General features: G+C 47.4%; 1 pseudogene; it reads right to left on the reverse strand.

Annotated features, from left to right (window-relative positions):
• Window positions 1-163: 163 nt before the first annotated feature.
• LOC122375198 lies at window positions 164-9,167 on the reverse strand (annotated as a pseudogene).
• Between the last annotated feature and the right edge of the window lie 8 nt (window positions 9,168-9,175).

A 9,175-nucleotide genomic window follows, 5' to 3' on the forward strand; every position in this document is an offset into this window, starting at 1 on the left:
TTTATATATGCATGCTGAATTATGCAGTTTGAATGACTGACTTTGTTGTTAGTTTTGTATCATAGCTCTGAAAGTCTGAAAATAAATATTTTTAGATCCAACATTTTATCTAATGCTTTGCAACTGGAAATTCCAATGCGTTGAGTTTATGAGACATGTTTTGTGATGACCAATCATATATTACATTACATAGGTCGAAGGCAGGCACAAGATACACGAGCACACAAACAACCAATACACTCAATGCGTCGCCTCTGTCTTCGAAAACACAATAACAAAGCACCAACGCTCATCGGCTCATCTGGACCGATGCTCCTCATCCTTCAACTAGTGAAACTGACTCTCGGAGTCATTTCACAATATTACATCGGGCATTCATACTAGGCTCAGTTGCGTCTATGTGACAAAGCGTACTTTTCGCCAATCGCTTCAGCCATGGCTCATGATACACTGATGACCATTTCACATCCATCAACAGAGGCTGTCGTACGAAGAAAGAATAGCAGGGCTCCACGCGACAGCGCCGCCACCTACGTGAAGCGCCCCCTACGTGTTGGCGGCGAGCGAAGGTAGCTTGAAGCCTCCTCCTAGTGGGGGCTGGTTTCGACCGGTCGTGGCGGGGCTGCCGATGGCAGGGAACCGTGTGGGAGGCCGCAATGCCTCGGCGCCGACCGGCACTCCGCTCCGCAAACGACTCCTCTGCTGCTTCTTCTGTCGGGAGAAACAAAACGTTACCGGCGTGGGGAATGGGGAATATGGGCTGATAAAACAGATCATATATACATAGGTATAGGCATTAGTATTTGGTAGAACAAGGACAATGTAAAAAAGAAAAAATAAGCAAAAGTGAAAACCAACCCGATAATTGCATAATACATGATACGAAGAAAAATGCTGAACTCTTGAAAACGGACCATTGCACCAAATTCAAAATGATATGGCAACAAATCTATTACCTACCTGGTTGATGAAAAGTTTCTTGAACTCGGCGAGCTGGCCCGTCAGTCGGTCGACGTCCCGTTTGTACTCTTGGATTTGTGATTCGTACATGTTCAGCTCAGACACCAAGCTCTGTAGGGAATGGAAACAACAGAACGAATTTAGGTAAGTAATACGCATCCGTAGAAGGTGAAGATGATACACCGGCGCTTTATTCATCGGCCGCTATCTACATACTTGACCTGCCGTGTCGCTGCCTAACCTTCATTTGCCGTGTCCTCTGTCGTAGCGTGTCCTGACAGAGCAGCAACTTCTCCGCCGTCTCCGGACCGGGCTGTCGGGCCAGCACCTGCTTCAGTTCCAGGTAGAGACGCTGCTTCTCCTGGATCTGGGCAGATGTAACACCACATTTATTCGCTAGAAAGGCCAACATATTTCCGTACACAGCTGACTTTTTCTCTTTTTTAGCCATGCTCTATCAACGGCTGGAAACAAATTTATTTATCTTCCTGATAACAGAAAACATGTGCCATACGAATAACTTTCCTCAGATGGAATTCAAAAGCGCGCCAAAAGTATGCGATTGGATATCAGAGTTACCGAAACATACAGACCTCTAGTTCTTTCTTCGTTGCGTCCTGTGTTTTAGCGATGAGTCTCCTCTGTAGTGTCTGGATTTTTAGAACCATCTCGTATGTTCCGGGATCAGTGCCCTGCAAAAGGTGTGTATAAACGTGACAGTGACCGCAGCATAATTTGCCGATTATTTTTTATCTTTGATCTGTTGAGCGCATTCCAAAATGTCCATTTCTTGCGGCATAGGTAGGTATGCATCTGTATATCCACAGTTTACTGAGCAGTTACGAGTGATTTACGTTCCCATTTACCAGCAGTGTGATTCTGATCAAAGTTATGAAATGCAGCGATAAGTATTCATATAATTGCAGCGCACCAGCAGTGGAGTCGTTTCCCTTCCCCAACATATCCACCGGTCTGCATTCCCCGACCCACCTCGAGTTTCCGCCAGCGGTGCACGTTCTGCGGGTTCTGCAGCTCGTCTTCCAGCGCCTTACACATGGAGCGCTCCTTGAGCAGCGCTCTGTGCATGTGGTACATCTCCCGACGCATGTCCTCCAGATTGTGTACGCTCCGACTCAGCAGACTCTTCTCGCGTCTGTTGGAAAATAGGTGTCAAAGATGTCATGATTGATCGTCATAAACGTAACAGCTTAATACTATTTCGCTAGAGTACAACATTTCATCTAGGACATGCCCATAACATTTTACCGCGTAACTTGGTTCCTTTCTTTTTGCCTGTGCTCCAAAACCACATGTTACGGATGAAATGCAAAGCTGTTTAGTGTTTACCCACTAGCAGTTCAATTGACCACACGTCAGTCACCTGAGTTTTTTGATTTCCAGTTTGAGCAGTCGGATGTCGTTGATGCGGTCGCGGTACTGCTGCTCGCCCTTGCTGAGCGTACTCTGCTGAATACGAATCTTCTCGTACAGCAGCGCCAGCTCGTCGTTCCGACGCACCAGCTGCGTCCCCAGGATGTCCCGCTCCGTCATTATCTGGTTCATGTCCTTCCGCTGCTTGTTCCTCTCGACCTCGCCGTCGGCCAGTACCTGCCGCCAGATAGGTCGGGGCATTCAGACTGCGCTTGTCGAAAAGCGTAAAAAGGTGAGCCACTCTGCCTGGCGCGCAAGGTTAACGCTGCTGGCGCTACTTGCTTGAATAACCATGCACTGCCACATCTTTATGACCCGGCGGGATTAGTTTGACATAGGTAATACTTGAGAATACCTATGAAACCAAAATAGTCTTTCATTTGGTCATCGTTCAATGAACAAGTGAATCGCGCCGTAGTATCTTTCCTAAATTCTGCTTTCAATTGAACTTTTGGTCCTCTACGTATTTGGACACAGTCAATCAGGACATGGCTCGCAGGCTCGCGTGAAGGAGTAATGTCCACGTGACAGATTTTACACTGCTGGAGTCTGCGCATTCCTGCCTGCAGCCTCGCACCTTGACCAGTTTCTGGTGTTCCATCTCCATGGCGGTGATCCTGGCTTTGAGACTGGCCACGGTGACCCGCTGCTCCTCCAGGTCAACGAGTAGAGCCTCTTTGTCCTTCCGAACTCGGAGGAGCTCTGAAACCAAACCGTGGGACGTGGAGTCAGGCCAAGCGGAGGTCCGTGTAGGTGTACACTCCTGCTAATTTTTGGCTGGTAGTTTAAAACGCAGTATGTTACATAAAAGTATCTTCAATAAAAGTTTGCCCTGAATTTTGCTTCTAAAGTTTTATAGCAGCGCAAAATCTTCCAGCACCTCTCACGCCTCCATGAGTCAAGGGTGTGCTGCGTACCTGCAAAAACACTCACCATTTCCGGAACAAAAAGGGGATGTGTGCCTGCATATGTAGTGGAATTTCCAGCCGTTGGCGATCGTTTGACAAAAATAATACGCAGGCACGGTTTCGATGTTAGACGAGTAAAAAGGTGGGATCATAATAGTGTAGGTTTGGACCGAGTCGGATCATTCATTCCTGGATATTTTTCATATCCAGGAATTCCAGGAAAGGAAGGACCCATTTGCGCCTTTTGCTCGCTCATGCCTAAATGAAGGAACATTGGAAATATAATATTAAAAAAGAAATACTTTATGCGAGGCAGGCACTGATTCCCCGCATGGTGCGACGTGACAGCTCCTTCAAAAGTCACTTTGCTGTAAAAATAAAAAGTATAAAAGTGTTCATAATTTTGCCGGATCAGGCTACTCGGTGTTAACCTTTAGTTATTTTATCTTCTCATTTTTCTTTTCACGTCGTCTCCTAGAAGAAAAGCTCATGCATTGGTGTGTGTACATACAGACCATTTAATAAACTGAATGAAACAATTGTCTTGTATTACCTGTTTGGTCCTTCAGGAGCAAAGTCTCTCTTGCTGCAGTCTCCTCTTTCAATTGATTAATCTGATGGACGACCATTTTGAATTTTCTGTTCATTTCAGTAACTTCATTCTGGAAAAAAAACATTGGTTTTACTCGATAATGAGCGAATGCTCAGTAAGATCGATAAAACCAGTTTCTTTACCTGCATTTAGGATGCATTTGTCTATACATTACCGACCACGACGTCTAAATATGCGAACTTGCCTGCGATTCTATCAGGTTCTTGCTGTAGAGGTTCCGATCACTCCGCACAGCCTCGTACAGACTTTGCTGCTGCTTCAGCCGACTCTCTGATTCGGCCACCCTTTTCTTCAGCTCAAAGATCTCCTGCTCCTTCAGCTTAATCAGACCAGTGATACGGATGTTCTTCTCTGCCAAGCCAGCTGAGTCCATGATGCACCTTGAAACAAGAGGGCGAGTGTTACAGACTGCGGTGGTCAGCTGCTTGGCCACAAATGCATCAACGTTGAAAACGCCACAAGGTTCTTCTTTTTACATACGTGGCATAAGTGGAGCCAAGCAAACATTTACGATCGCTAGTTGCGAGACTGACTTTTCTCGTTCCCTCTGCATCTGCGCCACGATGAAGCGCTGCTTGAGGATGGCCTGTCGCAGCTGGTCGCCCTCATGCTCCAGACGCTTCTTGGCCTGGTCGTGCACCTTCAGCGTATTCTCTTGCAGCTTATACTCGGCTGTGGGAACAGGACAAACCACAGCTCAGCTAAACACTCATTAGAGCTTCACCTGGCGTAACATACCTTTTAATGGCTTTTATGTTTCTCAGGTCCAAATGCTGATTGTATGTAGCCTGGCAAATAGTTTCTCATGTTTATTACGGAGCGAGCGAAGCGAGCGGAGTCTCATACTGAATTAAGGGAAAATTCTGAGTATGAGCGGCCGGCCGGCCGGCCGGCCGTGGGGACGCTCTTCAAAAGCTAATATCTTAGGAACGGGACATCCGATTGACAAGCGGTCTTCTTTACTGAATGTCACTTGGACGTAAAAGTTCTGTGGTGTGATGGCCACCATGCGTTCTTGCCAAACACCGCACGTGGCGCGTGGTAAAGTTGGACATTTTTTAAGAACCCCCAAAATTGCAACCTCAATAACGGCACAACGGTTGGGCCGATTGAATTGAAACTCGGTACACAGTTAGGTCTCCATCAGATAATTCATCTGCATGTGTTAAGGTTGGGGTGCTACAGCACGTGCGCACGTGCAGGGGGCGCTCCCAGATCTCGAGAACGGCTGGGCCGATTGCGCTCAAATTTGGTACACGGTTGGGGACCAGTAAGTAGGGTGCCGTGCAAAAGTCAGTTTGGACCCCGCTTGCACGTGCGCACGTGCAGTGTGCCGCTTCCAGATCTCGAGAACGGCTAGGCCGATTGCGCTGAAATTTGGCACATCGCTAAAGACCGGTTAGTAGGGTGCAGTGCACAAGTTAGTTGGAGGTACCCCCTCGCAATTTCGCACGTGCAAGGCCCATCCTCGCGCTCGCTCCGTTGGTCGCCCAAAAGGCGTTTTACTGGTGCTTATTTTTAACTAGGCGGTAACATCCAATCAGCATCAAACATCTCAGAATGAATCAGCTTCCAGATTCCCGTAAGATGACAACGACGATGACCGACCCTGCGTTTTGAGGACGCTCTTCTTGAGGAGCTCCCTCTCGTGTCGGAGGCCGTCCATGATCCTTTTCTCGGCCTCCATGGCGCGCTTCATGACGTCCAGCTCCCGCTCGAGCCGCGCACCTTCATGACGGTGCCCTCGCGCTCCTGTTCGGCCTCCTCGCGCTGCTGCTCTGCCGAGCGCAGCTTCCTCGTCAGCGAGTCGCGCAGCCGCGTCAGGTCCAGCGTCTCCTGGTTCAGGCGCGCCGTCTCCTCCTCCTTCTCCTGAGGATGGGGATGGCGGCGTCAGTGGAATGGTCACGGTAAATCATTTTAAGTCGCTTACAGACAATCCGACATTTCGCTTTCTGTGTTACACTATGCAGTGCACTCCAGACTGGCTGGTCAATCTTTTCCAGTTTTCAGTTTTTTTTTTCAACAGTTTTTCCTCGTACCTTCAGCTCCTGGCCGGTCTGTCGGTTGTACTTTTTGTCTACTGTCTAGTCACTGTATGTACCTTCAGTTCCTGTCCGGTCTGCCGGTTGTATGTATTTTATGTCTACTGTCTAAGTCACTGTACCTTCAGCTCCTGCCCGGTCTGCCGGTTGTACTATATCTCTACTGTCTAGTCACTGTACCTTCAGTTCCTGCCCGGTCTGCCGGTTGTGCTGTGCCTCTATATATAGTTGTACACTACAGTTTCTCCGCGTCTCGCGCTGAAAGTCGCTCCGAATTATTATTCAGTATCTGTACCCACCGTACCTTAAGTTCCTGCCCGGTCTGCCGGTTGTACTGCGTCAGCTGATCGATGGACAGCAGCGCCGCCTCATAGTCCTGCTGTAGCCGCTGCTGCTGCTCGGCCATCTGCTCCGCCTTCATCACGTTCTCGTTCATGAGCTGACGAAGAGACATAATTTCAGTCAGACATTGGTCACCGACAGCGTTCCAAAACGATAAGAATATATTTTTTTCGTGCAGCATGAGCAAAAGCATAGAATTCGGTGTCAAGTAAAGCAATGCAATTTATAGGGAGCAAGTGATCAATGAGGATTATTGCAACCGACCTTTTGTTCCTTCACTACCAAATTCGTTTTGTCCATCTGTTCATTCAGTTGGTCCATCTGAGCCTGTATTTTCCTGTGAACCACGACCGACATGAGCTAACTGAAGTCAATAATAAATGTTTCATTATCCGCAGCCCCCATTCATTTAGGTATTAGTTGTCTTCAGAATAGAGCTGCTTTTTATATTTCATCATTAACCGAGACACGTCGAATGCAAACTTAGGTCCTATTCGATTGCAAATGCACACAGCCAACTGAGCAGTCTAAGTGACACAACTTTACCTATACACGTTAAAAACTACGATTTATTAGTAAAAGATTTTAAAGGCTCATCAAATTATACATATTTTCATGAGTAAATGTAGAACTCACTTGACATCGGCCTGTTTGCCCTCGATGTCCGCTTTGGCGGCCTTCAGGTCTCTCTCAGCGCGGTCCTTTCTCCGCGTCTCGCGCTGAAAGTCACTCCGAAGCACCTGAAATGAGGCATGCATGAAAAATAACGTAGCAGGATGCATATTCGTATTCATGCACAGGTGATAACATCTTACGAATATAGGTAACATATAAGAATATTGGTTCCGCCACGCTAAATGTTCTGCATAAGTTGATCCAGTTCTATCATTGTCCCGCTTATCCACTACGAATAGTTTGCCGGGTTTGAGATGCATCTCCTCCGTAGAGTTCTGCAAATAGCATTCCCAATATACAATTCCCTTTATTCCCGGGGTACAGTGCTGCTGTATGACCTGCATCTTCTCTGTGAGGCTCCACAGGTATGTACATTGTACATATCCGCCTTCATTCCCTGTATCCCAGCGCCTCAGTCTGACCTGCATCTCCTCGGTGAGGTTCTGCAGGCGCGCCTCCGTTTCCAGCCGGCGTTTTTCCGTGTCCTCCTGACAGGCCATGGCTCGGTCCAGCTGAGAGCGCAGGCGGGTCACTTCGGCCAGCAGATCGGTCCGCTCCCGGGTCAGGTCCGCCTTGGTGGCCGACAACTCATCCATCCTGTCAGAGACATATTGCATGGTGTACATATTCGTATGGTAACCATTTGCAGAATCAAATCTAAAACGATGTCAAGCCCGGTAACAGTATCAAATGTCTCCTATGAGTATCTTCTCTGGAAGTACGGCATCGCCTGCTTCATCGTCTTTTGCTGTTGGAAAGGGTCATCTCCGGTGTCTCCTCCTGCGACATCAGCCCAGGTCACTTCTCCCTAGGAGGAATCCAGCGGGCAGCGAGCCGTTCTTACCTTTACCAATTTTCATCTGTCTAGTCGAAAGGCGTGATCCTTTCTTCCCTCCACCATTTCAACCTCTATCTGGAAAACAACTATAAAAGCCGTTTTCACGACGGGCTAACCGGCGAATGAACCTTATTTGACCAAATCTACACCTAATCATTTTATAGAAATAACTTCATTTTATTAATTTATTTCAGTGTTGTAATCGATGATACTCTCTGATAATATGACAAAGCACTCAAAGCAGGCATATAAGCAATAAGCGCAACCCTAGCTGACAGCTACTTAGCCGTTTTCACGACAGGCTATTCGGCAAATGCACCTAATTAGACCAAATCTGCACCTAATCTCTTTTACAGCAAATATCTTCATTTTATGAATTCATTTCAGTGTTTTAATCGATGATACTATGTGATAATATGACAAAGCAGGCATATAAGCAATTAGCGCAACCCTAGCTGATAGCTACTAAGAGATACACTGTACCTAATTTGACCAAACCTGCGCCTAATATGCACCAAATGTGCACCAAATGTGTGCCAGATGCCGTCGTGAAAACGGCTACTAAGAGATACACTGAACCTAATTTGACCAAATCTGCACCTAATCTGCATCAAAATTTGCACCAAATGTGTATCAGATTGCCGTCGTGAAAACGGCTAATATATTCTCCCTTATTCCATTCCTTCCACTGTCCGATGGAATTCCACGATCCGTTTTAACTTATGTCTGCTGCTGTTTCGAAATCTACCCCCGTTTGCCCTAACTCACGTCCCTTGCTGCTGACATCTACTCCCGTCCGTTTCCGTCTCCTGGGCTCAGTCTTATAAACGCCGTGGAATGGATATGGCAACTGGCTGAAGTTCAGCCGCAGAAAACGACTATCAAATGCAAAATGGTTTTCACGCATTTTAGTCCATCGTATGTTGACGGTCCAAAGAATTATTTCGTTGACTCGGATAATCGTTTGTCGGCACTGGTATCACTTGTTACCAAATGTCGTGAATAGAATAGTACGGCATTTTATAAAATTGGGCCCTGCTTCCCGAAAGAGATCTGTGCTATAACTCACGTCTCCCGCTACTCCGATGAGATCTGCTCCGTCTATCCTACTCACGTCTCCTGCTGTTCTGTCCTGCACACGTCTCCTGTTATTCTGCCTAACTCACGTCTCCTGTTGTTCTACCCTAACTCACGTCTCCTGCTGTTCTGTCCTGCACACGTCTCCTGTTGTTCTACCCTAACTCACGTCTCTTGCTGCTCTGAAGAGATCTGCTCCGTCTGTCCGGCCAGCTGGTGCATGTGCGCTATCTCGGCCTGCAGTGACTCCATCGTATCCTTGGCCTCCTGTTCCCGGTCGTGCGCCAGG

Source organism: Amphibalanus amphitrite, unplaced genomic scaffold (assembly GCF_019059575.1).
Source record: "Amphibalanus amphitrite isolate SeventyFive unplaced genomic scaffold, NRLGWU_Aamphi_draft 001794F_arrow, whole genome shotgun sequence".
NCBI classification, from domain to species: domain Eukaryota; kingdom Metazoa; phylum Arthropoda; class Thecostraca; order Balanomorpha; family Balanidae; genus Amphibalanus; species Amphibalanus amphitrite.